This window comes from Panthera onca, chromosome A1 (assembly GCF_046562875.1).
Source record: "Panthera onca isolate mPanOnc1 chromosome A1, mPanOnc1 haplotype 2, whole genome shotgun sequence".
NCBI classification, from domain to species: Eukaryota; Metazoa; Chordata; class Mammalia; order Carnivora; family Felidae; genus Panthera; species Panthera onca.
In genome coordinates this window covers 137,595,687-137,623,058 of record NC_138339.1, presented here as the reverse complement: position 1 = coordinate 137,623,058, position 27,372 = coordinate 137,595,687, and the positions used below count along the sequence as shown (strand labels likewise).

Genomic DNA, 27,372 nt, shown 5'->3' with positions numbered 1-27,372 from the left:
TTGAGGATTGGTATGCCCTGAATTGTGTCCTTCTCCCCAAAATTCATGTTACTGCCCTACCCTCTAATATGATGATATTTAGAGAAGAGGTTTTTTGGAAATACCTAGGTTTAATTGAGGTCATGAAGGTGGGGGCCTCATGATGGGATTAGTGTCCTTTTAAGAAGAGCTAGAGAGAGCGTGAGAGAGATCCCGTGCAGTGAAGAAAGTCTGTAAGAACATACAGTGAGAAGGCGGCCAGCCATCTGACAGCCAGGAAGAGAGCTTTCAGCAGAATCTGACCATGTTAGCACCCTGATATCAGTCTTCTGGCCCCCAGAACTGTGAGCAAATAAATTTCCGTTGTTGAAGCCCCCCAATCTATGATAATTTTGTTTTGTGAGCCTGAGCTAAAACAAGGAGTCTTAACAATGTGATTTTTATTGCACATTACTTAAGATTATTATTATAAAACACAACAAAACCTTTCAGAGAAGTTTTGTTATTCTGTACCTGGTTGTTGTCTGTGACTGGCTTTTTCCCAGCATCTTTCCTTGCCTTCCCCTTGACTGCAAGCTTGACTGGGAAAAGGTTATTTTCCTGGTCTTAGTAGAATACGTTGCTGTGCTCCCGGGCTCTGACTGTTATGACAACGTCTCATTTTGCATCCCTCTTGTTTCTACTTGAGCATTTACTTTTTCTTGATTACCTCTTTCTTCCAGGTAGTTTACCTTAACGATAAAAATGAAAAGGAAAGACATAGTTTGGCAATTTCTCAAGTCCTAGACTTTGTCAGTCAGCAAATCACCATTCTAGGTTTACCATTACAGTTAAATAAAATATTTGCAAGAAGAGAATGAAGGCTTCTCGTTTTCATTTTGAAAAGTTTTCGTAAATATCTTAATCTCATGATTTTATATTTAAACATATTTACTTATTACATCATCTTGGGCAAGCTAATTAACCTCTCTGAGACCATCATTCCTCACTCCTAACAGGAAAAAATAATAACAGCTGCTATATTACTTGACAGGGTTGTTGTCAGAATCAGACAGAATGATTACAAGGAGTTTGTACAAATGTCTCCTGTTACATTGTTAGCTGGGAAATATCTGCCTGTATTTAACTCAGCCACATTGGCCACATAGTTGATACACTGCACCAGACTAGAGGGCTAGGTTCATCTTTGGTGCTCTTTTGTATTCGGGGGTTATTTCTTTTTTTTTTTTAAATTTTTTTTTCAACGTTTTTAATTTTATTTTTGGGACAGAGAGAGACAGAGCATGAACTGGGGAGGGGCAGAGAGAGAGGGAGACACAGAATCAGAAACAGGCTCCAGGCTCCGAGCTATCAGCCCAGAGCCTGACGCGGGGCTCGAACTCACGGACCGCGAGATCGTGACCTGGCTGAAGTCGGACGCTTAACCGACTGCGCCACCCAGGCGCCCCTCGGGGGTTATTTCTTGATGAATTTCTGCAAAACAAGTTTGGCCGAGGAGGGCAGTTTAATGGCATGAACAAGGTGTGTAGGATGGAAATGATTATAGTACAAATCTCTACGCTGATGCTCTCATAATCCTCAACGGTGTGCTAGGAACTTGGAATTATCAAGTTTCTCTTTTGACAAAATGCTTTCTTTCCAGGTCCTACAAACGCGTTGCCTGAGAGAATGTAGGTATATTTTGCGGAGAGTAAAGCTGGCCACTTCCACTTTTTGTAAGCAGTAAGACTTGAAGTGGAAGCAAGAAGGAAATGGAATTGTTTTCCTGCTTAAAACTCTCATCGAAGACCTTATTTCGACACTCTCCATGGGTGTGTGTGTGTCAGCGGGGCTACTAGGCATGCACAGGTGTGAGAAGGGGAGAAAGAGAAGAATCAGAACATGGAAGGGAGACACTGGAATATTCACACTGTCTCAGACGTGAAATTAAAGGCCCCCAGAAAATTTCACTTTCTTTTTCTCCTTTCCTCAAACATCCACTTGATAAATCCCCTTTTTTCCCCCCTAAGAAATATATGGGTAAAACTTCTGTTGGCTCTTTTATCCTGTTTTTCACAGTAATCTTTGTGGTTGTTACATGTCTAAACAGTGGAACAAATATTTACTTGTGTCAACAGAGGTACACATTCAAAAGAATAAAGTTCTGGGGAAAAAATGTGACACTGCTTTGCAAACATGTAAAATATTAATAGAACATAAGTATCTGAAGAGTGGCAATGCTAGGGAACATAAAAATTAATTGTCGTTGATGTATCATACAGCAGATGAAAAACTGTGATGTCTGTTTATGTTGAGACATTATGCTGCAAAACAAAGTTTTGGTAGAGATACCTGTGGTTTTTTCTGTCATTAACATAAGCTATCTTCACACTAGCAAAATCTTCTTACAATAGAATGATATGGCCATCTCATCGGCTTCCTACCTAGGTTACTTGCCAATTTTAATCTATAGCAACTTCTAAGCCTAACTTCAACAAAAAAGTCTTTACTTAAGGGTTAAAAAATGTAAATCTTTATTCCTATTCACATCTAGACATGTGATTTGATCATATACTTATATACCTGTATTTCCTTTTTAAAAAAATATTTATTTTTGGGAGAGTGCAAGTGGGGGAGGGGTAGGGAGAGGGGGACAGAGGATCCAAAGCCAGCTCTGAGCCGAGGCCAGCAAGCCAGATGTGGGGTTTGGACTCACAAACCACGAGATCATGACACTGAGCTGAAATCAGAGCTGAAGTTAGATGCTCAACCCACTGATCCACCCAGGTGCCCCCATATACATGTGTTTCTTTTCCTTTTTTTTTTTTTTAGCGTTTATTATTGAGAGACAGAGCATGAGCATGGGAGGGGCACAGATAGTAGGAGACACAGAATCTGAAGCAGGCTCCAGGCTCTGAGCTGTCAGCACAGAGCCTGATACGGGGCTCAAACCCACGGACTGTGAGATCATGACCCTAGCCGAAGTCCACACCCAACCGACTGAGCCACCCAGGCGCCCCCATATACATGCGTTTCTTAAGCATTTCTTAGAACTTTGAGGGGTGGGTAGGAGGTATTCTTGATCTAAACTGAGCTTTTTGAGGCAGAGTAGAAAACGGTTTGTTAGTTGCCGATTACAATGTTTGGAGTTCCCTGTATTGCAGACATTTTTTTTTCCCCTTTATTTGAGATAGGGTTAACTTTGTTTCCTGTCCGGTATTGGACCCTGGCAAAGATCAGAAACCTTGGGATATTCAATCTGATTAGGCAAATTATTCTCAAGTCTGATCATGCAAAAATCTTAGTTGCTTCTGAGTCTCTAATAAAATGATGGTGGTCTGGTAAACAGAGAAGCAGGGCTCTTATCAGTACCAAGTGATAGCCAGTTCTTCACCTCCAGTTTAGGAAAGAGTGTGAGGAGAGTGGTAATCAATCAATAAAAATCGATTGTAACAGAAAACAACAACAGCCTCTTTCCGTATAATTACGCCTGTGAAGTTTACACATTAACCTTATCATCAGGTAGGGAGGGTATCATCAGGTAAGGTAGGGAGGGAGAATATTTTCATTATTTTAAAGCGCATTGGTTTCACTGGAGACTTTTAAGTTTTTCCTGAGAGTGTGAGACAGAGACTCAAGCGTCGTGACACAGAGCGCATCAAAACATAAAACTGTTCGATACATGAATTTTTAAGCAGCGCCAGGCTATGAGTTTTCTTCATGCACACCTTAATGCTTGTCTTTTGAAAGAACTCGAAACGTAAGTAGTGTTAGGTAATCGCTAACAATTAAAAAGCTGTATTTTCAGAGTCCTCTGCAAATGTCTTCACGGCGAATCCATTTCCGTAGCGGTCTTTCAAAGTGGCATTATCTTCATCCCACTTAACCAGCTGTTAAGAGACAGCGAGAGAGCGAGAGCGAGAGCGAGAGAGAGAGAGAGAGAGAGAGAGAATGGCATCTTCTGCGTTTTCCGTGTGGGCAGATTGGACTGGGAAGTGGAGTTAGAAAACACCGGTTCCAGTCTGTGTTCGACAACTCGACGACCTGACGGATGTTTGGCCTCCCGAAACTTCAGGAGGTTCCCTTGAGACACTGAGATGGTAACGATCACGTTATACACGACCTGAGCCCACCAACGGAGTTCTCTACAGGCAGCAGCTGGGATGCAAACGTGAGCCACAATTTCCATCTCCAAGCAGCCGCATCCCTGCTACAGCACTGGGGTTATAACAAAGTGTATGTAGGGGGGGGGATGTCAACCCAGTGAGGTCACTCCTTTAGGCCGGGGCCCCCAAATTCTGCACCTGGAGGGCTGTGCCCCGCAAAGCCTCGCCAACCCGACTTGGCACAATGGCGCCCTTAGGCTCTTGGCTCACCCAAGCCGCGGAATTTTTAGCAGCTCTCCTTAATCACGGGAGCCTTTTTCCTCCCAGTTCTCCCCAGAGACCTCGTCAAGCCTCTCCTCCCCTGGCCTCGCCCAGGGAAACGTACCCGTATCCACTATTACTCCACATTCCCCCTCACGCACCGCTCGTGCGGAGGTGGGGGAATGGAGGAGTGGCTTGGCTTTTATACGCCTTGCCAGCCAATGAACGTGCCGCCGTTCTTCCGGTCGGCGAGCCGGCCAATCCGAACAGGCCGGTGTAATCTTCGGCTCTACTCGGCTCTTTTCGCTGATGCGGGAGCTTGGGGGCCACCGCCGCTAGAGAGACGCTTTCCTTTTTTTATTTTTTTTCCATGTGTTCACTTCCGGGTCCGGCGCCGATCCGGATGCCCGAGGCAGAAGGATGTTTGACCTCCGGATAAGCGAGGCGCCGCTGTGCATTCATTCCCGGCTGCATCGGTGGCGACAGCAGCGACCCGGGCGGCGACTCTCCGGCCAGAGGCGGCGGTAGGAGGCACCGGCAGTAGTGCGGGGACCGAGTCCGAGCCGAGCTGCGTTCCCTCCCTCGCTCGTTCCTTCCCCCCCTACCTCGCTCGCTCCCTCCCTGCGTGGCTCGCTTTCCTCCTCCGGTCGCCGGCGGGTGTGATGTGCTGCCGCCGCTGCCCCCGCCGCCGCTGACTGACGGAGCAGGGGGCGCCGCCCGCGCCCGGGACCGACCCCGCGAGCTCGCGGCCGCGCCTCTGAGGTAAAGCCCCCTCCGCGGTGGCGCGCGGCCGGCCGGCCCCGGCCCGGCGGCAGCCTCGGCGCGGCCGCGGCTCCCTCCTTCCCGGGTGGGGCTGGGTGGGCTGGGGTCCCGGGCCGGGAGGGCTGGGGGTGCGGCGGGGGCGGCGCCGCGGGCGGGGGCCGCGGAGGAGGGGGTGGGAGAGGATCCCGGCTGGCGGAGGGTGGGCGGGAGGGGCCGCGGCCGGGGGTGAGGGCGCGGAGGGGGGCGCGCGGGGAGGGGGCCGCGGGCGGCGGGCCGGGCGGGTGCAGAAGTTGCCGAGCGGTGCGGCGCGAGTGGGGACGCGGGGGAGGTGGGCGAGCCGGGAGGAGGCGGGGGCTTCCTCGGGGAGGGGTTTTGAGGTCGCGAGCGCAGCCCCAGCGCTCCCGATTGTGTCCAAGACAATTACCTTCGGAGTGGGGGTTCGGGAGGGCGGTCGGGCGGGAGGCATCGGGCTGCTGGAAGGAGGTGTCAGGGGCCAGCATTCATTCCAGGGGTAAACTTCCCGCTGGCGTGTTTGTTGGGGGCTGGGGGGGGGGGTCCGGGGTTTACCTATTTCATAGAGCTTTCGACTTAGCTCAAAACTTAACCGAGGCATATGTGGGGGGTAACAAAATTTCTCTGCTGGCTGCTGTTACCGTGCTGGTTTGTTTGTTTATCCCACATGCAGGGGAAGTGACACACGGAAGCGTCCACAGCTCCCACATTTCTTTTCTGGGCGGTGGGGGGGGGGGGGGTGGTGATGGAGATGTGTGTGTGCTCGTGGGGTGAGGGCAGTTAGGCCTGTGTTAGGATCCTTCCAGTTCCCCCAGGGAAGGAGGAAAAGTTAATGGGTGGGAGAGAGCCAGGGAGAGTCTGTGTGGGAGATGGCTACTGTTGCTACACTGTGCGAATTAGTTGTAACTGTTGTAATGAGGACCCAGGCTGGCCAGTAAGTGACCCCTTTTTAACCTTTTGTTTTAGAACGTCGACTTTAATTGGAAAACTAGAAACCTACTGATTTTTAGTAAGTGAAGAAAATAAGTCAGTATTTATTTCCTGTGCAGTTGCTTCTTGTGAATGACATTTGCCCCCAGAGAGGAGAAGATGTTGAGCTCCATCTAAGGAATACTTAGGATACTTTTTAAAATGGAAAATACCTACTTTTTAAAGCCTTGTATGTATTTGTGAGGAATATTTGCTTTCCCTGTAAATAGAGAGTGGAAGAAAACACACATTGTAAGAATAAGGCAGGATTAGAAAGATTATGAGGCCCGTTTAAGAAAACGTTTTCCACCAAAAATCAGTTACAGTTTGTGACATTCTTAATAACTTTTTGGGGGGGTGGGGTGGAGAGATGTGCTTAGTGTATTTCATAACTATTCCCAAACTTTGTTCCAACCGTGTTCTGTATTTTGTATATATTAGCTTTTATAGTTGGACATAAAGTGAAAATTGTATTTATGGGCATTGAAAGAAAGATACCAAATAAACTGCATTGGCATAGATTCTCTGAAGTGTACAGACTCATTTGCTTACAGGGAGCTTGCATTTCTGGAAATGCATCAGGTAGTAGTTTTTATTAGAATGGGGACAGAAAGGTTCATTTTAATGTTGATATATATGAGACATTTGACGGGAGGGGATATTAGAAAATGATCATCTTCAGGGATGATTTATTGTGCTCTTTGCCCTCCTCTGCTATTCATCAATGCAAACATTAATGTATTATGTAATTATTGACATTTTCATTGTTAGATTTCCAAGCAGTAACCGTTAACAAAATCTTCAACACAGGCTCTTCATTTATTCCTTCAACTAAAATGCCTGGGATTAAAATCAAGGAATAGTGTAGTTCAACCTGGACCTTAACCATGTACAAAGGACCTTTACTCTGTGGTTAGAATGGAAGAGTGGGTCGACTATGAAGATGAGTCAGACCCTGTAGCTGTCTTAAAGGGAGACTCGGACATGCAGAGATAATTGCAACACAGGACACCTGTGGGATTTATTAGAGGTGAATGGAAGCATGGTGTGTGTGTGTGTGAGAGACAAAGAAATACTAATTTTTGAGTGAGGAATTATGAATGACTTTAGAGCTGCTAACACTCCATTTGGGCATTAAAATATGTTAAGGGACAAAACGGGGGCTTCGTGTATGTGTGTGTGGTTGGGTATTATAGGGCCTGTTGGTCTGGACATGAGGCTGCTGTGCCACGAGGTCTGTGTGGGAGAGGAAGCTGTGAAAATAGGTGGATATCAGGCCATGGAAGTCCAGAATGCCTTGTATTTAAAAATGAGTCAGTTTGAGATATAAAGGTCCAAATGTACAGATTTTATGCTTAGAGGAAGTAGGTCGGCAAATAAGGATGGTAAGTTGAAGGAAACAAACTATAACAGAATAATCAAGTTGTTACCATTCCTGCTGATGGGAGGAAAGCAAAAAAGTATGTAATCTAAAACACTTCATACCTGGCTTTGTCCTGTTTCTTTACTTGAACTTGAATATGGGTGTGTCTGGTAATCTGGTAATTGGTTTTATATGAAATGAATCCAGGCTGTGAAAAATGTGCCTTTGGAAGAAATGGGCAGCTCTCTGTTTATTTCTCTATCCCCTCTGTAATCCCCTGCATACTGGCAATAGACTATTATTCTAGTGTAGTTTATAGATTAAGAGATTTTCAGAATGGAACAAGTGGTTGTTTAAATTTCAGAGGGTTTCCCAAAAGGATGTATCAAACTATAGAGGGAATGCTGAAGTATTAAATTTTTTAAGTGTTTATTTTTGAGAGAGAGAGAGAGAGAGAAAGAGGGAGAGAGCGCAAGAGTGAGTGTGAGAGGGCAGAGAGAGAGGGAGAGGCAGAATCCAAAGCAGGCTCCAGGCTCTGAGCTGTCAGCCCAAAGCCCAACGCTGGACTCGAACCCGTGAACCATGAGATCATGACCTGAGCTGAAGTCGGGCGCCTGACTGATTGAGCCACCCAGGTACCCCTTGGGAATGCTGAAATATCAAACAACAAAGCAAAACACAGGTCATTGGAGAGTTAGATTATTGTTAATACATTCGTAGTGAGATTCATCATGAGTAAACTGAAATGTAAGGAATCTGTGTACAAAGAGAATTGACCATAACAGTGGAATGATAAAATGGGAAATGTCCACAGTTCTGGGTAATATGTATAAGGTTTTTAGTTATCTTAAATATTAAATGGTCCTAAAATAATTTAACCCCTAAATTTATCCCTATCAAAGAAGTGCTTCAAAAAATACTACCCTCACGGTAACAGTATTTAAGTCTGTGTATACTCACGAGGAAAATTGTTTGATGGGTTTTACTAACTATTGCCCTCTAGGTTTCCAAAAAGGATTAACATTATAACTGAATCTGTATTGTCTTGAACGTTCTAGTGACAACACTAATACCTGTTAAAATTTATTAAGTGCCTACTTTGTAGAGGGAGTATATAGATTATACTGTTAAGACAACTCTATTTGTTAGATGGCGTATAACCCTTGTTTTTGACATTAGGAAATGGTCATCCAGAGTTTAGGCAACCTTTTTAAGATCTAGCAGAGTGCGTATTTAAATCATTTTTTTTTTCTGACTTCAGAGTCTTAAACTCACCCATCTGTTGTTTTTATAATTTTCCATCCTCTTTGTGTTTTCTCGAGTGGTTGGTGCTTAGTGGTATTGATTGGTGTTGTTAGTGTATTTCTGGGTGTCAGTTCTTCAAAATGTAACTTCTTTTTTGGAAATGGCAGTTTTTGAGGTGTCTGTAGTTCTCTAATTATAGAGATTCTATAGGAACAGCCAGAATGGTTCTGCCGACAAAAGCTACTTCAGAGTATACTTTAGTGACAGTCTCTAGGACAGAACTGTATTTGGGATTATTAATGTGTAGAATCAAGTGTGTATTATCTGTTAATGTGAAGTGAGTTTGGAAAGGCTCTGTATTACTCAGAAAATAAGGAATGAGAGAGAGATGTGAGGACAGATAAGTTTTGCAGACACTTTGGAGCCTGCTATTAGGCATGTTTTTTCTAGCTCCTCGCTCAAAGCTGGGATTTAGAAACCATAAATGTTTGGGTTTCCTCCTGTAAGGGGAGCTCAGGAAGGTGTGTGGTGATTTGTCCTTAAACTATAGTAAGTGACTGGTTATATTCTCTCCTGCCAGTCCCTGCCCATCATTTTTTTTTAATGAGAAAAGAATTCTTGACAATGATCTTGAAGTGGGTATGTATTTGGTAGAAAAGACACACACTTTGGTCATTTCCTTTACTAATGATAGATGTATCATACAGTTATAACTTACTTTCGTGGAAATCCATAGCTAAGTCATGTCCACATATGCCTAAATCACATCCACATTTGTTTTTACAGCTTTCACTGGAATTAAGTAAAATCTCAGAATAGCCTTTTTCTTAAGATACAGATGAGTTGTTAGAAGGTTGATTGGTGGCTAGAATAGGCAGAGACTCTTGGGAACAGCCTACTGTTGCAGGAGACTCTCTTAACCCTACCTGTTCAAACCCACTCAGAAGAATTCATTCATTTACTGCTTGATGCCCATGCTACATCGAATGGCAGTAGACTAGGCTCTAGTGTTTTTTGTTAATATTAAAAACATTTTTCTTAATGTTTATTTTTGAAAGAGAGAGAGAGGGGCAGGGTGTGAGTGGGGGAGGGGTGGAGAGAGGGAGACAGAATTTGAAACAGGTTCCAGGCTCTGAGCTGTCAGCACAGAGCTGCATGCGGGACTCGAACTCATGAACTGTGAGATCCTGACCTGAGCTGAAGTCAGCCGCTTAACCAACTGAGCCACCCAGGTGCCCCTTTTTAAATATGTTTTTAGTGTTTTATTATTTTGACAGAGAGAGGGTGTGAGTGCGAGAAGGGGAGGATCAGAGACAGAGAGAGAGAGAGAGAGAGAGAGAGAGAGAGGGAGAGAGAGGGAGAAAATGAATCCCAAGCAGGCTCCATGCTGTCAGTGCAGAGGCCTGATGCAGGGCTTGATCCCATGAACCATGAGATCATGACCTGAGCCAGACCAAGAGCTGAATGCTCTACCAACTGAGCCACCCAGGCGCCCCTCTTTAGTTTGTTTATGAACTTTACTTTCTTTCCTTTTTTTAAAAAAAAAAATATTTATTTTTTGAGAGAGACAGACAGACAGAGTGCATGCATTGGAGGGGCAGAGAATGAAGGAGACACATAATTCAAAGCAGGCTCCAGGCTCCTTGCTGTCAGCACAGAGTCCGACACAGGGCTTGAACCCACGAACCATGAGATCATGACCTGAGCCAAAGTTGGATGCTTAACTGACTAAGCCACCCAGGCACCCTTGTTTTTGCACTTTTAATCCCACTAGTTATTTGATACTTACCAAGAATTATTTGTGTTTGCACCCAACAAGTTGTTGATGGCAGTTGTACTTGATGTCTTAATTACGTAGTTGAATGAAACATTATTCAGTGAACTTTGGAGGCAAAAGTTATAGGGGAATGTAGGTGTGGGTAAGAACTTTTTAAATTTTTTTTTAACGTTTATTTATTTTTGAGACAGAGACAGAGCATGAACAGGGGAGGGGCAGAGAGAGAGGGAGATACAGAATCTGAAACAGGCCCTAGGCTCTGAGCTGTCAGCACAGAGCCCGACGCGGGGCTCGAACTCACGGACCGGACCGTGAGATCATGACCTGAGCCGAAGTCGGACGCCCAACCGACCAAGCCACCCAGGCGCCCCAGAACTTTTTAAACAATTAGGGGAAAACACCCTAAAAATCTCAAAAAAACTCTATAATAAGATTGCTTTTAAGCTCTGTGAGATGTCTTTCTATGTTTATGAAACAGAAACTGGAAATCACAGGTGATTTATAGTAGGTGTGGTTTTCTCAAGAAAGACAAAATAGAACTGCAGTCTGTACATCCATCCATACTTGAAGGAAAGGCCTTGGCCTTACATTCAAAGATTGTCTTGGGAATATACATTTTTATATTTTATTTGCCATAAAATGTTTAAGATGTAGATTTTTTAATGATCCCCTTTTTAGCTTAGGAGCTCTTGGTTAATATATTAAAGAGGGTATCTGCTTCTATTATATCATCTAGCTTATGCTCTCTCTTAGAGATTGATTTAATAGCATCCTCTTATAAAAAAGAAAGAAATTCTCATATTCCTGGCTGTATTCATTCAGACCTCAGGGTAAATTGTTTAATTATGTAGTCAGGTGATCAAGCTGCAGTTCTCCCATATTTCCCTATATGGTCCCTGATCTGATTTCGTATTCTTCCTTTCAGTTTTTATGTAGAGAGGAGCCTTCTTAGAATCCCAACATCTGCTCAGCCTGTGTAGGGACTGCTGGAGTGAATTGGTAGAGGAAGTTGTCCCTGGGAAGAGGAAATGCCATACCCTTGAGGTGTAGCAGGAGCCCTTGAGCTTGGTACAAAGCATGCTGGCTGGCCTAGCAGCTTAGAAGAGCTGTCCTCCTGTCTTGTCTAGCTCAGCTCAAGTAAAAAGGAAAACTTTTAGGTATAAGAAAGGAGGTCCAGGTTGGGGAGGAAAAGACAAATGGGGTAGACTGTTTATCTTGGTGTTGCCTCATTATACTGCCTGAAAGGCAGTAGGTAGTTTCTGGTATGGAACACTGAAATACTGAGGTAGGCTAGGTTAGTTTTTCAGAGCTTTGGTCTGCCTCTCAGTGATTTTTTTGGCTCTGCTCTTCTCTTTGTGTTGGATTCATCCTCAGGGTGGTAGCAAGATCACATCTAGACATGCATTGGCCAGGAAATGTTTTGCACAAGCTCACCAGCATACTTTTCCTTTCATGTTTTATTGACCAGAATTAGGTCATGTGTACTTCCTCGCCAGTCATGACAAAGGGAATGGGGTTATCATGGCTGGCTTCTGTTAATCAGGATATATCCCCTGCCATAGGGAATGGGGTCACATTTTCCTGAGTTACATGGTGAGGGGCGGATGTTTATATATTTTTTTAATTTTCTTTTAATGTTTATTTTTGAGAGAGAGAGAGAGAGCACGAGCGGGCCGGGGAGGGGCAGAGAGAAAGAGACGCAGAATCTGAAGCAGGCTCCAGGCTCTGAGCTGTCAGCACAGAGCTCGACGTGGGGCTCAAACTAACAAACTGTGAGATCATGATCTGAGCCGAAGTTGGACGCTTAACCGCCTAAGCCACCCAGGTGCTCCAAAGGGTGGATATTTTTAAAAGTTGTGGGAAAGAAGAACATGGAAGCAAATGGATCTGTTAAAGAGGCAATCAATAGTGACCACTGCATCTACTTGTTTTGAGAATGAAAATAAATAATGCATATAAATGCACTTTGAACTTTAAAGGGTTGTACAAATGTAACGGATGAAAGATTAGAGAGCTGCTTCTATGTTGCTATCTTAAATATGCTCAGGTATGAATATTTTAGGAGCTAAAACACTGTTAGTTTTCATATTGACTAACTTTGAGTCAATAAAATCAGTTATCTAAGTTGTAACATTGTACCTTTTTTCCCTGAAACTCATAAAACTATTATAACTTTAAATTAAAATTTGTACCTGTGAACTTATTTAGAAATATTTTTCTGAGTCGCTGCCCTCTCTCCTCTCCAAAAATTGCACATTGCCCAGGCTTTTGATCTCATCGCATTTCTTTAGTCACACCTAGAGGACAGTAGGTACCTTGGGGAAATGGGAGTTTATCAGTCAGAGGAAGGGTTCGACTTGAATCATGGAATCATAGTAAGATAGGAGGAAAGGATAGTTTTTACCCATCTTGAGAAAAGCAAAAAAAAAAAAAAAAAAATTGGTGGGGGCATGGGGAGGCAGGGGAAAATCACAGAATTTTGGAATTGAAATGTAATGAAATGAATCCTGGGACAGTTTGAGTGAAATGCTCAAGTCACATGCCTGGTGGGTGGACTCTTCTATGCTACTTGCTGGTGAGGTGTTCTTTCTGACCCAAGAGGTGGGACGCCATGAAAACATTTGTCTGCTTTGCAGTTTTGCTTGGGACCATGGGCTAGTTCTGGAAAGCCGTCAGCCAGCTGCTGTTAGTACAGATATATGTTTCCAGGCTTTGGAAAATTTTAGCTAGAGGATTTTTTTTTAAATAAAGCAAACAGATTTTTAAATCTTCCCTGAAGCACAGCAACACAGACACACACACACAGACACACACAGGCACACACACACACACACACACACACACACACACGTAACCTCCAAACTGGCCTGCTTAAATAAAAATGCAGAAGTAGAATAACATATATTTTTAAGTTCAAGAAAGTTGTTATCTTAAAGGTTTCTGTTTCTGTAATATATATAGAGTGTGTGTGTGTGTATTGTACATGTATATTGAGATATGTGTATGTATATATGAAGGATTTTGACCGTTGTAATTCTGGTCATTGTAATTGTTGCAGTTGTGAATATACAGAGTAAATCCATCCATTCTCTGCAAGGATATTTATGTTAATGGCAGTTATTTATGAATAGTGACATTTAGAATGATTTTAATTTTTATACTCTTTATGTGTCTCTGTATCGTTTGGATTTTCTGCTATAATATGCATTATTTTTGCCATCAGGAAAAATAGTAATTTTTTTTTTTTTTTTTTTTTTTTGAGGAGGAAAAAAATAGAATCCTGGGGTAGGATGTTTTCTACCAACTTAGATTTTAACATATGATTTTGCTTTTATTGTATATTATCTTGAGTGAAGTGTGCCTGGAATGTACTCATACTTTGCTTTTAGAATTTGCTTTGCTTTTAGAATTGTGCTTATTCAAATTATTTACCTTAAAATTATAAGTTGAATTTGGCCATGTAATACCTTTTGTGATGCAAGTGAATAGTATAAAAGCAGACTTACGAATATTTTGTAATAATTGTGTTACCTATTTTTTTAACTTGTTTAAATTTCAGGTGGTGTACTTGGCATTGATTTAGAGTATGTTGTATTAGAGTCAGAGGTGAAGTCACAGTTTCCCTCTAGTAAAAAGGGAAGTGAAAATGTTTTTTTCCCCATATAGCTAGTCTATGTCATGTCTGTTTTCTATTTTTGTGAAATACTTATATTATAGTCTAGCAATGAATATTTTCAAATGGTAGGCAAACATAGCAGGTAATGTCATAGGCTGAGAATAGAGAAAATTCCTGGTATTCCACTAGTTTTATGGTGTGCAAATACATGCCTACAAGAGCTTTTAGCAAAATCCTCATGTGAAGAGCAGATGTTAATTAGTATTGTTTTGGAGGTGGAAGCAGTACATGTCAGTTGTTGGCGACATTTTTAAATACTGGTGTTTGTAGATGCAGATTTTTATAAGATTTTTTAATACGATTTTAATATTATTTTATGTGCTTTTATTCTAGAGATATGAAAACAATATGAATCGAAAATATACATCTTACAGATGTGGAATCTTGTAATAGCAATATTCATTTAAAAATGGTAGATTATTTACTGGGTTCTTTCTTCTTTCATGTGAGTGTCAGGGCATATTGTGGCTCATATTCCATTATACATTGGGGTTCTGAAAATATTTGTACTTAATGAAATATCAAAATGTAATCAGCTCTTCGAAATCATTCCTTTGATTTTGATTTATTTTCTGATAATCTGTTAAGGTTGGTAACTGACATGTGTACTGTATGTATGTATATTGTATGCTATGCTATTTATACACATTCCAGTTACCAGCTACTCATGGACTGACTGAAAACTAAAATCCTGATTGTTGGGAATGACAATATGAGATAAGTCGAAGTGAATTTTACTATATGCACTTGTTTAAAATTTTCCAATTGAAAATCAGTAATTTTTTTTTTTTTCTGTGACCGAGGAAATGAGAAGAAAAATGGGTAGTTTTAAAGATAATGCTTGCAGCCTTTGCTGTAGGGAGTATTACCACTGAGTTAAAAATAAGAGAGGCGAGCCTGGGTGGCTCAAGTTGGTTAAGCGTCCGATTTCTGCTCAGGTCATGATCTCACAGCTCCTGAGCCCCGTTTTGGGCTCTGGGCTGACAGCTCAGAGCCTGGACCCTGCTTCGGATTCTGTGTCTCCCTCGCTCTCTGCCCCTCCCCCACCTATGCTGTCTCTCTCTCTCTCTCTCTCTCTCTCTCTCTCTCAAAAATAAACATTATAAAAATTTTTTTTTAAAAATAAGAGAAAGCATTTGTGGAAAAGGCAGTGTATACCAGTGGCTCTCAGCCCTGACTTCACATTAACGTTTTTTGGGGACCTTAAAATGGTAGATACTGGGCTTTTATCCCTGCTAATTGGTATCTGAATCTGGGGAGTGGGGCCAGGACATTGTTACATTTTAGGTTACTACAGGTGATTCCAATGTGCTGCAGGGTTTGACAATGACTGATTTCTCCTTGTCTTTATACATATCCCTTAGCTCTTAAATTTGAAGTTCCCTTTTTAATTGGGATGGGGTGTGAAAGTGAGACAAGAAATGCACGGACATTTGCAAGAGGACCAGGTTAACAGCAACTTCTCTTTATAGTTTCATACCCAGAATCCTTAGGGATGCCATTGTATTCATTGCTTATTAGCAATTGTTGCTAAGTCCAGCAGCAAAATTAGAGGATTTTTAAAGTTTGGAAAATTTGTTAAAGGGAGATTTATCAAGAATAATTTAAGGCATCGTCTCAGATGCCCCTGAAAATGTTAAGAAACCTAAGTGGTAAAAACAGTCTACTTTTTAAAGTTATGTAAAGTATAAGAAGGCAAGAACTGTTGCTCATCAAAGATGTGTTAGTTTTAGCATATATTTATAATATCATTGAGTTGTATTTTTCCTGGGGCATCAGGATGGAAGAGGTCTTAATAGTTTAGTGTAGCTGCACTTCTGCTTTACTCTCTTTCATACCCTTGTTGATGAGGAATATGTGTGTTCCCCCAAGTGGAAACAGTTTACTTCAGTAACAGTATATTGTGTATGTAGTATGTTGTCTGTATTGTACATAGTCCGTAACTGTGTACATATAAATGCACTATGATAATAGGGTTTTCTGGTTATTGTATCTTGTCGTTTATGACATATCAGGGTCCTTTTTTGTGACTCATTTGCTGCAGCTTCCTAGGTCACAGACCCCTTTACCAGTTATAGCCTTTTGTGGCAAAATGAGAACAAGCCGTTTTATAATGAATTCATTATGTTAAATTCCATTCAAAGAACATGGCTTTCATGGTGGCAAAATTGGATTTAGCAGTTCCTCTGTAAATTTAAGGGTTAGATATTTTGTAAACTGCTCTAGTAGGAGAATTTGTGGTAAAGAAATTTAAGAGTGGGGGTGCCTGGGTGGCTCAGTCGCTTAAGCATGTGGCTTCAGCTCAGGTCATAATCTCATAGTTTGTGAGTTTGAGCCCTGCATCAGCCTTTCTGCTGTCAACATGGAGCCCACTTCAGATCCTCTGTTATCATCTCTCTCTGCTCCTCCCCACCTTTTCTCTTTCAAAAAAAAAAAAAAATTAGGAGTGGCTAGAGTATATAGGACATGTTCTGTGTGAACCTGAAGAAGACTTGTAGAATTATTTTGTGTTCACCAAAATTCCACAAGAAAACCAGCACATGACAGTGAGGTTACCGGTAACATTTTGTATATACAATTAGTAATTGAGTAATGGCTACCATTCTAGGGGACCGTAATTTCGTATCAACTATTCTAACATCCAGAGTGCTTTGAAAACCAAAAATATTTTCTTGTATGTTTGGCACAAATTGTGTTTTTTTCCATGAAACTTGTTTTGAACTGTTGTGTCTCTTTTTCATGAATTTGTAGGTTTCAGTGCAGAAATAGTTAAGTGTCTGATTATAATGTTCTGTCCTGTATCTTCCCGGCCTTTGCACAGAATATATGGTGCATACACATGTATCACCCTTCAGACGCCCCTAGAATTCAGAATTCCCAATCACGTTTGACTGCAAGAACTTTGGAAAAGGGCCTGTGGAACTGCATTAATTTGTTTCCACTTCTTGATAGAACCTACTCAGTATCTCATTCCTCTGAAATGGACTTTCAGTAAGTTGCTAGTAAATTTCTCTCGCTCTTCTGCTCTTATAAATCTATACATGCCAAGAGGCACTTTATTTTAATTCATGTTTGTTTAACAGTTGTTGGAAGCTTTTCTGTTTTTTTGGCACTGAGTTATTAACCCTGGTCCTGTGGGCCCCAGTGTGGTCCCAGAAGCATTGTGTAATTAGGATGCTTGGGATGGAAAATGTTTCTGGTAACTGGCATAGCTGAGTATTCATCACACACTCTTTTTAGTCCTTGGGGTTATGTAATTTTACCTCTGTGCCTGGTAACTTCATGCCAAAACACCTGCAGGCAGCCCTCTTTTTACATATCTTGGCTTCCTTTTTCATAACAGAAAGAAGCAGGGGTGTGGTTGTAATGCCTCTGTTTTAGTTTCCTTAAACTTCCTTAATTTGTTTTTAAGACCTCACTGCAAAAATCTATATACTTAACTCAGGCTTTTTGCCCCCCAGCATCTTTACTAGTTTTTTTCTTTTCTTTTCTCTCCTTTTCTTTATTATTTCACCCTCCCTGCACCCTTGAAAATAATACTTCTCAACAAGAGAAGTTCATGATTATGGTATTGTGAATTAGGGAAAGTTCCCTGCTGGTGGGAAGGTGACAACTATGCATATCTGGTAGTTCCCTGGAGAGGACCTTACTGTAGGGGAGTGATGACTGCACTGCTAGATAGTATTCTGTGGACATGGTCTTTGCCTGCTTTCCCTCCCTAAACATCGAGGGGTGATTGGGTAGTGACCACTCTGGTGCATGCGCTTTTAGCTGTGTTTCTGAGTTCACCAAGATAGTAGGCGTTTTAAGGTGTAGATCCTAATGGGAGATACAGAACTTACAGAACTTATGTTCCCTTGCTGTGTGCTCTGAAAGCACTATAATTCTCATGTTCATATCATCTTTATATTATTATTTGTTTAAGCTGTGTGATGTGGCAGGGATTGTGATGGTCTTGGGTGCCATTTGACTTCCTGTTTTGGCACATGATAGGCCTCTTGTGATTGCTCTTTTGTTGAATGAATGGATTGATCATTTTATCTTTTTTATTAGGGAGATTTAACATGGAAGAACCTTGATTAAATGCCTCCAGAGGCACCGTGCTCACTCCAAACCACTTTAGTCTGAATCATCAGAGTCGTATGAGATATCTCTAACAAATACATTGGTTCTCCTTTAAGTAAAGCAACAAACACAAGCATCTGACTTTGTTACTCAGGCTTAAAAGTAGAGAAATACTTTATAGAAAGGTTTTTCTTTCTTTCTTTTTTTTTTTAAATGGTGGAAGTTGACATTAAATGCATTTATGGGCTACCTGGAAAACTTAAAGGAAATACTCAATTTTTTGAGCATTTCACTTAATTCTGATTTTTTCCCAAGGTATTTTTTACATTAGATACAGTTTTTTCTTTCTCTTTTTAAAAATGTTTATTTATTGGGGCCCCTGGGTGGCTCAGTCCATTGAGCGTCCAACTTCGGCTCAGGTCATGGTCTCATGGTTCATGCGTTCGAGCCCTGCCTCCGGCTCTGTGCTGGTAGCTCAGAGCCTGGAGCCTGCTTCGGGTTCTGTGCCTCCGTCTCTCTCTCTGCCCCTCCCCCTCTTGCACTCTGTCTCTCTCAAAAATAAATAAACATTAAAAAAATTGATAAATAAAATGTTTATTTATTATCGAGAGAGAGAGCCAGTGTGCGTGTTGGGGGGAGGGGTAGCAAGACCAGGAAACAGACTTTCAAGCAGGTTCCTCGCTGTCAGTGCAGAGCCTAACGTGGGCCTTACAAACCTTGAGCTCATTATCTGACCCCAAATCTAGAGTGGGCCATTTAACCAACTGAACCACCCAGGCACTCCTGTTTCTCCTGTTCTTAAATTTTTGCACGCTAAAATTCACTGCCCCTATAATTGATGCACAAAACAATTCCATTAGTCCAAAATATTCCCTCCTGCTGCCCCACTTGTAGTCAACTCCTTTCCCCACTCCCAGCCACTAGCAATCCCTGGTCTCTTCTTGGTGTCTTTAATTTTGACTTTGTCAGAATGGCCTGTGGTACGTAGCCTTTTGAAGCTAGCTTCTTCCACTTCGTATGGTGTATTTGAGATTCATCCGTGGTGAAGCCTGTGTCATTTCTTTTTGCTGCTGGTCAGTATTCCCTCATGTGGATGTACCTCAGCATGTTTATCCATTCACTGTGCGAAGCGTTAAGTTTCCCGATTTTGGCAGTTAGGAATAAAGCTGCCCCAAACACCCGTGTGCAGTTTTTTTTTTTTTTTTTTTTTTCGTTTTGGTGAATTTAAGTTTTCATGTCATTTGGTAAATTTCTAGGGTTGGAATTGTTGGGTCATAAGTGAAGTGTGTGTGTGTGTAAGTGTATTAGAAACTGCCCCAATTTTCCTAAGCAGCTGTATGCCCTTTTGCATTCCCACCAGAATATAGACGAGGTCTAGTAATAAGCAATTCCTAAAATTTAAAATTGCCATATTGAATTATTTTTTAGTAATTAGCTTGTGAACTTGGTTGCATACCAGAACATCATGACAATAACATAGTTTTGAACGTGATATTTTTATTGCTGTAAACCTATCAGATAGATAGTGATTGGGGTGGGGGGGGTTCAGTTTCTAGGGCATGCAGTCTTCATTATGTTTTGGAACTTTTCTTTCTTGCTCAGGTAAGAGAGCCCCGATCTCCGTAAGAAACACTAGACCTTAACCCTAGTGTTCCTATTGGGGCCTAAGTGTCTTTAAATTCTGTGTCTCTCTCTTCAGGCTTTTGCCCTTAATTTTGAGAAGGATTCTCTTGGTTTGGTCTGGGCCGAAACAAATCCTTAGTCTGGAGAAGTGGTAGTTTAAGATTTTCTATCACTTGTTGCATGTTTCATTCTAAAATTGTGTAGAAGTTGACTTGGTTGTTCATGATTTACTGTAAGTTACAACGTCAAGTTCTTGCTATGATGAAAATTGACACTATTAGCTTCCGAAATAAAATTCTCAAACGTTGATTCCCTTGAATGAACCTTTTAATTTTGTGACCTTTGCCTACATGAGGCTGTTACTTGTAATTATATTTTTCTAAATTAGGAAATTGGCGCTATAGTCAGGAAGAAAAATATAATTTCATTATGAGAACTACATATGAAACAGCTACTGACTTTTCTGAAGTACTTTCTCATTTATCTGGCATTATTAGTCACTGGCCTGTTAGACCAATTAGAAGATTGAATTTATACTAAAATGTTTTCTTTTAGTATTTTTTCAAGCGGTAACCTTTTCAAGTACACTTCTCAGTGTTTTCTAAACATACTCAGATCTTGCTGAGTCAGGGTTCTCATTTTGCACATCATTTAGTGTGCTGTTATGCATAGACTGTGAATCTATTGAGGTGTATAAAGTTGTCTTCTTGGTTCTCTGTCATGTTTTGACTAGTCACTTCAATTTTTCCTTTTATGTTTGATTTCTAATAATAAACTGATCAGGATTATTTTAAAATTAAGGTAAAATATAGTTTAGGGGCTCCTTTTGTTTAATGAGCAGAGTACACATTTTGTGACCTCCTTTAAGTAAATTTTTTTCCTCTGGTTCATAGCTCTGTTTTGGAGAGTTGAAATCACAGTATAAATGACCTTTGATTTGTGAGGTGTTACTCTCCTTGTAGTACCTCTTAGAGCTATAAATTGCCTGCCTGTCCATACCTTTTTCTTTCCGTCTCTCCTTGAAAAAGATATGATCTTAGAAATTAACATTCCTGACCTTGCAAGAGGTAGTTTCTCTGTTCGTTCGTTCATTCATTCATTCATTCACTCATTTCTGCAATAGGCCTTTAACAAATGTCTGCTCTGTATTATGTGTTATATTAGACAATGGGGAGACTGAGTTGCATAAAATCTCCTTCCGTTGAGGACATCAGATTAAAAAACGGGTTGTCTCAAAGTTGAATAGTAAAAACATTGCATCTTGTCTTTCCTTTAAATTGGTTGTAAGGTGGAGAGGTTTCATCAGTTCTCTTCTTCCATCAGGAAGCTCAAAGGTTGTCTTTCTTTTTGTGAAGTTAGCAGCAGTTGGTACTTTCCTACTTCCATTAGTTCATTAGGAGTTGCATAATGATGGTATTGGAATTCTGTCATTTCTTACTCATTAGATGGGAATGTATTTAAAGAGAATATTCTCCTCATCAGTTAGGGCTGATCCTCATGATTAACAGATTCTATATTTGCAGTTTTCTCTCCTTGCTAACATTTATTTGTAACCCTCAAATCCACATTCTTGGTGCTTTTCCAGGCATTCACGGATATTCACATGCGCGGAGTGGCAAAAAATTCAAAGTACCTGATGTGCATGTTCCCACCTAAAATTGAACAAGGTGATGTTCTACCTTCTTTTGCTTTTTGGTGCATTTTTGAGGCCTTTGGATTTTGCTGCTTAAAATGGCCCCCAGTGTAGCACCGAAGTACTCTCTGGTGTTCCTGAACTCCAAAAGGTTGTCGTATGCTTTATGGAGAAAAGTATGTTACATGGGCTTCATGGAGGTATGAGTTTTAGTGCTGTTGGCTCTGAGTTCAATGTTAATGACTTAATAACATGTATTAAATAAGGCATCTTTAAATTTTTTTTTTTCAACGTTTTTTATTTATTTTTGGGACAGAGAGAGACAGAGCATGAACGGGGGAGGGGCAGAGAGAGAGGGAGACACAGAATGGGAAGCAGGCTCCAGGCTCTGAACCATCAGCCCAGAGCCCGACGCGGGGCTCGAACCCACGGACCGCGAGATCGTGACCTGAGCTGAAGTTGGACGCTTAACCGACCGAGCCACCCAGGTGCCCCGATGGCTTGGAGTTTAATACCATTCCTGTGTTTGGGGTTTTCAGCCATGTTTACGTTTATAGACGATGAGATGACCTCCTCATCGACATTGATATGGTGAATATTCCATTAATACAAATTTGATAAGACCTCTACTTGATTTTTCATTCCCATCATGCTTTTAAAGGATCAGGAGATGAGGGTGATGTATGCTTCTCTGGCTGTGTATATAATAAATGTTTGGGGTGCTGGACGTTCTCAAATGAAACATTCCCTCCTGTTCCAACTATTGAGAATCTAGCTGTGATAAGGGGTATTTACCAGTGAGAGTATAAATTCACCTGTGAAACTGCAAAGAGGAGGAATAAAAGATACTTTGAGGACCTATGAAATAGTCATATCCTAGTTACTAGAAAGTGGTCAGACCTGGATAGTTAGAAAATTAACTTAATTAGGGGCGCCTAGGTGGCTTAGTCAGTTAAACGTCCAACTTCGGCTCAGGTCGTGATCGCACAGTTCGTGAATTTCAGCCCCGCGTGGGGCTCTGTGCTGACAGCTCAGAGCCTGGAGCCTGCTTCCCATTCTGTGTCTCCCTGGGTCTCAGTCCCTCTGACTCACCCCTGTCTGTGTGTGTGTCTCTCTCTCTAAAGAATGAATTAACATTAAAAAAAAATTAAAAAAATTAACTTAGATATTCAGTAATATTTATGTACATTAAGAAAATTGAGACTTCAATAAATTTTTCTCTTTAAAAATTGACTCAGTTAGGGGCCCCTGGGTGGCTCAGTCGGTTAAGCGACCGACTTCGGCTCGGGTCATGATCTCACGGTTTGTGCGTCGGGCTCTGTGCTGATGGCTCAGAGCCTGGAGCCTGCTTCGGATTCTGTGTCTCCCTCTCTCTCTGCCCCTCCCCATTCATGCTCTGTCTTTCTCTGTCTCAGAAATAAATAAACATTTAAAAAAAAATTGACTCAGTTATAACTGGTTATAATATAGTATGTTTTGATACTCCTAGGCTATCTCTTTCAAACTTAGGAATACTTTTTGACCACAACTCATAGAAATATATTTGTCACAACCTATAAAAATATATTTTACATTGTGACCCAGTGATACATATGCATTGATATAAAGAACGAAAACAAAATCTCATTGAACTAAACTATTCTTCATGACATATGTGTACTCCATTTTCTTTTCTAATTAATACTATTTCATTTCAACAAGTGCTGCTTGAGACTTATTATATTAGTTTAACAACCTGCTAATTTAGGGTCATGATCTGCAGTTTGGAGAACACTGCTCTAATGGAACTGATGGCTGTTTTTAAAGACTAGAATATCCTGGATCTTGATAGGCATATACAAGGGGCATCACTGAAATCAGGTTTAAAAAATGTTAAGTGTTGTAGATGAAAGTTACTAAATATCCGTGAGACAAAATAAGTTTCTGTAGTATGCAATTAGAGAAATTAATCTCCATTTTTGACATTACAGTTAACGATTTAGCTTTTAAAAATAAGTGTTTAGTCTTTTCTTAGACAACCACCGTTGAGCTCATGCCAGAAACCAGTAACTGGGACATTTGCTGCTAATAGAAGCATGTGATATAACAGCGAGCCGTCATATCACAGATATCTTTCTTCATTTAAATTTCGGAGAAGCCTGGAGACATGTATTGTAATGTAATTTTTAGAGACTGAATAAAGCATTTGAAACACTGAATGGGTTATTTCATATACTAAACGTGGACTTTTTCATTTAAGGTAACAAAGCAGTGAGAAGTCGATGCTCTGACAAGCAACATGTGAAAAAAAGTTAATTTTATTTTTGTTTTTTATTTATTTATTCAGTTTTTAAAAATGTTTGTTTATTTTTGAGAGACAGGGAGACAGTGCACAGGCAGGGGAGAAGCAGAGAGAGGTAGGGAGACACAGAATCCGAAGCAGGTTCCAGGCTGTGTGCTGTCAGCACAGAGCCCGACGTGGGCTCGAACCCACAAACCTTGAGATCATGACCTGAGCCAAAGTCAGATGCGTAACCGACTGAGCCACCCAGGCACCCCAAAAAGTTAATCTTAAAATTTCTGTCACGTCTAATTTTGTGTTTGCAAAAGACCTTGATTAACGTGTTCAGCATGAAAAGATAACCGTAGGAAATGTTCATGCTTGATATTACAGATTCACGAAACAGTCTGTATGTACTGCAGCAATATTTGGGCAAGTAGGTGGAGTATTAATCAGCATTTAAAAAGATTTAGAGTTGCTCATTAATATTTGAAAGCCTTAGCTGGCTCTGGGTGGTTTTTTATGAGGTAGAAGATACTATACTGATAAGTTCTCAGACTACCCTGTTTCATCTAGTTGCAATCTAAGAGAAGGTCAGTTGGCTCCATAACATTAAATTATTGGGCCATGAAGATGAGAGAATCTGATTTTCTGTTTTCTGTTTTGAAGATTCATCAGCGATCATCAAATGAGAAGTATGCCAGTGGCCTACATTTCTGTTCATCTAATCAGATTATGTCTAATGTTTTTTGTATTTAGCAGCTCTTTTTTATCTTTATTAGTGGATGTTACTACATCAAAATTGTAATTGCTTATGAAAAGCAAGGCAGTTGATGAAGCTTATTTATCTCCTCTTGAGGATAATTTAAAGATACATCACTTTAATAAATTCTGTCTTTTAAATATAGATATTGAAGTCAGTATGCCCAGAATAATGATAGAGTCAAACATAATTTGGAAATATTTTGTTAGTATTTGTGCACATTCATGTAGTTTTAAGCACATTAACTAGATCCGGGTCTATTCATTTTGGTTGTAGAAGGTTTAGGGTTTCAGTTAAAGGGGTAGTATCTCTTATAAAAGTTAAAACATCCTTAAGCCATATAGATCATTATTTAATTCGTGTTAAAAGGAAGCATATGCCAGCCATATTTGTATGAAACTTTCTTCTCTCAGTAGTTTTGTTATCTCTGGATGCCTCATTTTGAAGTTTTCACGCTGTATTTTTCCATTCTCTTCCTTGTAGTTTTTGAACTTAAAACTGCGGAGAGAAATGTTCTCTTATTGCTATCAACTGCATCTATAGGTATAATACTCTACCAGGATTATGTGTGGGCTTTAGCAACTGGGGTAGCTTTAATGGACTCTCTGAATCTTGTATCTGCTTATATTTGTTTTTGCGTGACAATTAGACATCAGAAATCAAAAAAATAAATTTGTTAAGTATGGGTAGTGAACTGCATGGTATCCGTTTTGTATTTAGTATTACATAGTTCTGTTTCTTTTGCTTTAAATTTCTTTCTTTATTATTATTTTTTTAAGTTTTAGAGAGAGCATGAGCAGGGGAGAGGGGCTGGGGGGGAGAGAGAGAGAGAGAGAAAGAGAGAGAGAGAGAGAGAGAGAGAGAGAGAGAGAATATCTTAAGCAGTTTCCACATTCAGTACAGAACCTGACGCAGGGCTCTATCCCACGACCCCAGAATCTTGACCTGAGCTGCAGTCAAGAGTTGGACGCTCAACTGACTGAGCCACCCAGGCACCTCACATAGTTCTGTTTCTAACGTGACTTAACTTTTCGCTTGATTTCCTCACTTGAAATTTTTCTCAGTTGTTTTGTGGTGTGTTTATTGAAAACTGCCCTCAGTTCGATAACAAGGTTGGCTTTTTAATAAAGTACAGGTGTTATCTGGTTTTTAGGATAGATTGTTCCTGAAAATGTACCTATAAAGTAATTTAGTGAGAAAATAACAATACACTTTTCAGTGGTTCTTAACTTTTTTAGGATCATATAATGTTCTGATGATCTGTTGCAAACTGTGGATTCTGTCTTCATGCTCAGGAGGTCCCTGGAGTCCAGGTTAGGAATTCTACAACTGTTTCCAGTGTTGGTGGACTCTGTTGTCATTCAAAATAAACCAAACCAAAACAGAACAAAAACTATGATTTGTAGAAGCACTTAATACTTTACTTTTCAATAACTTGAAATATTCTTATCAAGTTTTGACAATTTTTTAGTTATTTTAGGATGAGTTATGTATTTATTCACGGTAGAATTAACATTTTTATTAAGTTAATGACTATATTTGCTAAAAGCAAAGATGTATTAGTCTCTTGCCTCATATTCTAATATTTGAATTTTTCAATACCACTTTTTTTTCTTGAGGAAAAATTAAAAACCTGTCAATCGAGGTGCCTCGGTGGCTCAGTCGGTTAAGCGTCTGACTCTTGATTTTGGCTGAAGTCATGATCTTATGGTTCATGGGATCGAGCCCTGAGTTAGGCTTTGCACTGGCGAGTGCGGAGCCTGCTGGGGATTCTCTTTCTTTCTCTCTCTCTCTCTCTCTCTCTGCCCTTCCCTGTGCCCTTCCCTTGCTCACGTGTGCTCTCTCTCAAAATAAATGAATAAACATTAAAAAAAAAACACAACCTGTCAGTAAGTTATAAAAGGGGAAAAGAAAATTCCTTTGTACAGGGTTGTTTAATCAGGGTCATAGACTGAGCCACCCAGGCTCCCTCACCTGTTGTCTTCTGTGGCTTGTTGAATGGTGAGTTTTGCGGGGCTTGTTGAATGGTGAGTTCCCTCCTCTACCCCAGGTTGGTTCAGGTTATGATCTGGCAACATTGAGGTGCTGTAGATACTGAGAATATAGGCTGGCAAAAGGGAGCAGTCCCATGCTGCAGATCCAGATAGAAAGGTACCGGCTATACACTAGGAGGTAAAGTGGATAATAACATGAACTCAGGAATTCTACTTTTTGTTCATCATGTTCTAGCTATACCACGCACATACAGACTTGTTGATGCTGGTCATGGTGGTGCGATTTCTTTACATGTTTGTTTCCTTCTTGGTAAAAGTAGGGGTTCATTGTAATCCTACTTACAGTTTTGAGAATTGATGGGCTCATCTATTTAAAGTACTTAGCATAGTAAGTGCTCAGCAAATAGCAACGATAGAAATTTTACATAAAAATATTGGCTTCTGGGTTTTCTGGAAAAATTGGAACATCTAGCTTCCTGAATGGCAGCAGTTGTTTACAGCTGAGTAATAGCTGCCCCTTTGGAATGGGGATATGCTTTCCAGTTTGCTCTAGTCCCCAGTATTTCTTCTTGTCTTATTCTCTGCTTGATTCACCCATGTATATGATCTGCCTTACTCATTTGGACATTTGGATTTGTGACTCATGGTCTACTGGTGTTATAGCTGAAAAAATATCTTCACTTTTCAGAACCGATTTGTCTCTGGTGCTAGGATGAGTCAGTATGGAAAGCAGAAACGCAGACAGTGTTAACAGAGTACTTCAGGCGAGGGAGTGCCCTCTCATCCAGGAGATCCTTGGGAGCTCTGGTAGCACACTGACTGGCATACGAGAATGAGGTTCACTGAGGTGTTTCAGATGAACGAAGAGCCTGATGTTAGGGAGCCTGCTGATATGTAACTGGGAG

The 27,372-nt window shown here is 40.9% G+C and overlaps 1 protein-coding gene across 10 annotated transcripts in view; it reads left to right on the top strand.

Annotated features, from left to right (window-relative positions):
- The first annotated feature begins 4,520 nt into the window (after nt 1-4,520).
- The window catches only part of CSNK1G3 (casein kinase 1 gamma 3), a 103,828-nt gene continuing 80,976 nt past the window's right edge, over nt 4,521-27,372 (top strand). For 3 of the 10 annotated variants that reach the window (XM_060636257.3, XM_060636251.3, XM_078451523.1), the window contains exon 1: nt 4,522-5,087. The gene's annotated coding sequence lies outside the window, so the exon portion shown is untranslated. Of the gene's footprint in view, nt 5,088-5,850; nt 6,034-27,372 lie in introns of those variants that run through there. The other 7 variants (XM_060636255.3, XM_060636258.3, XM_078451522.1 and 4 more) reach the window with 6 other exon arrangements.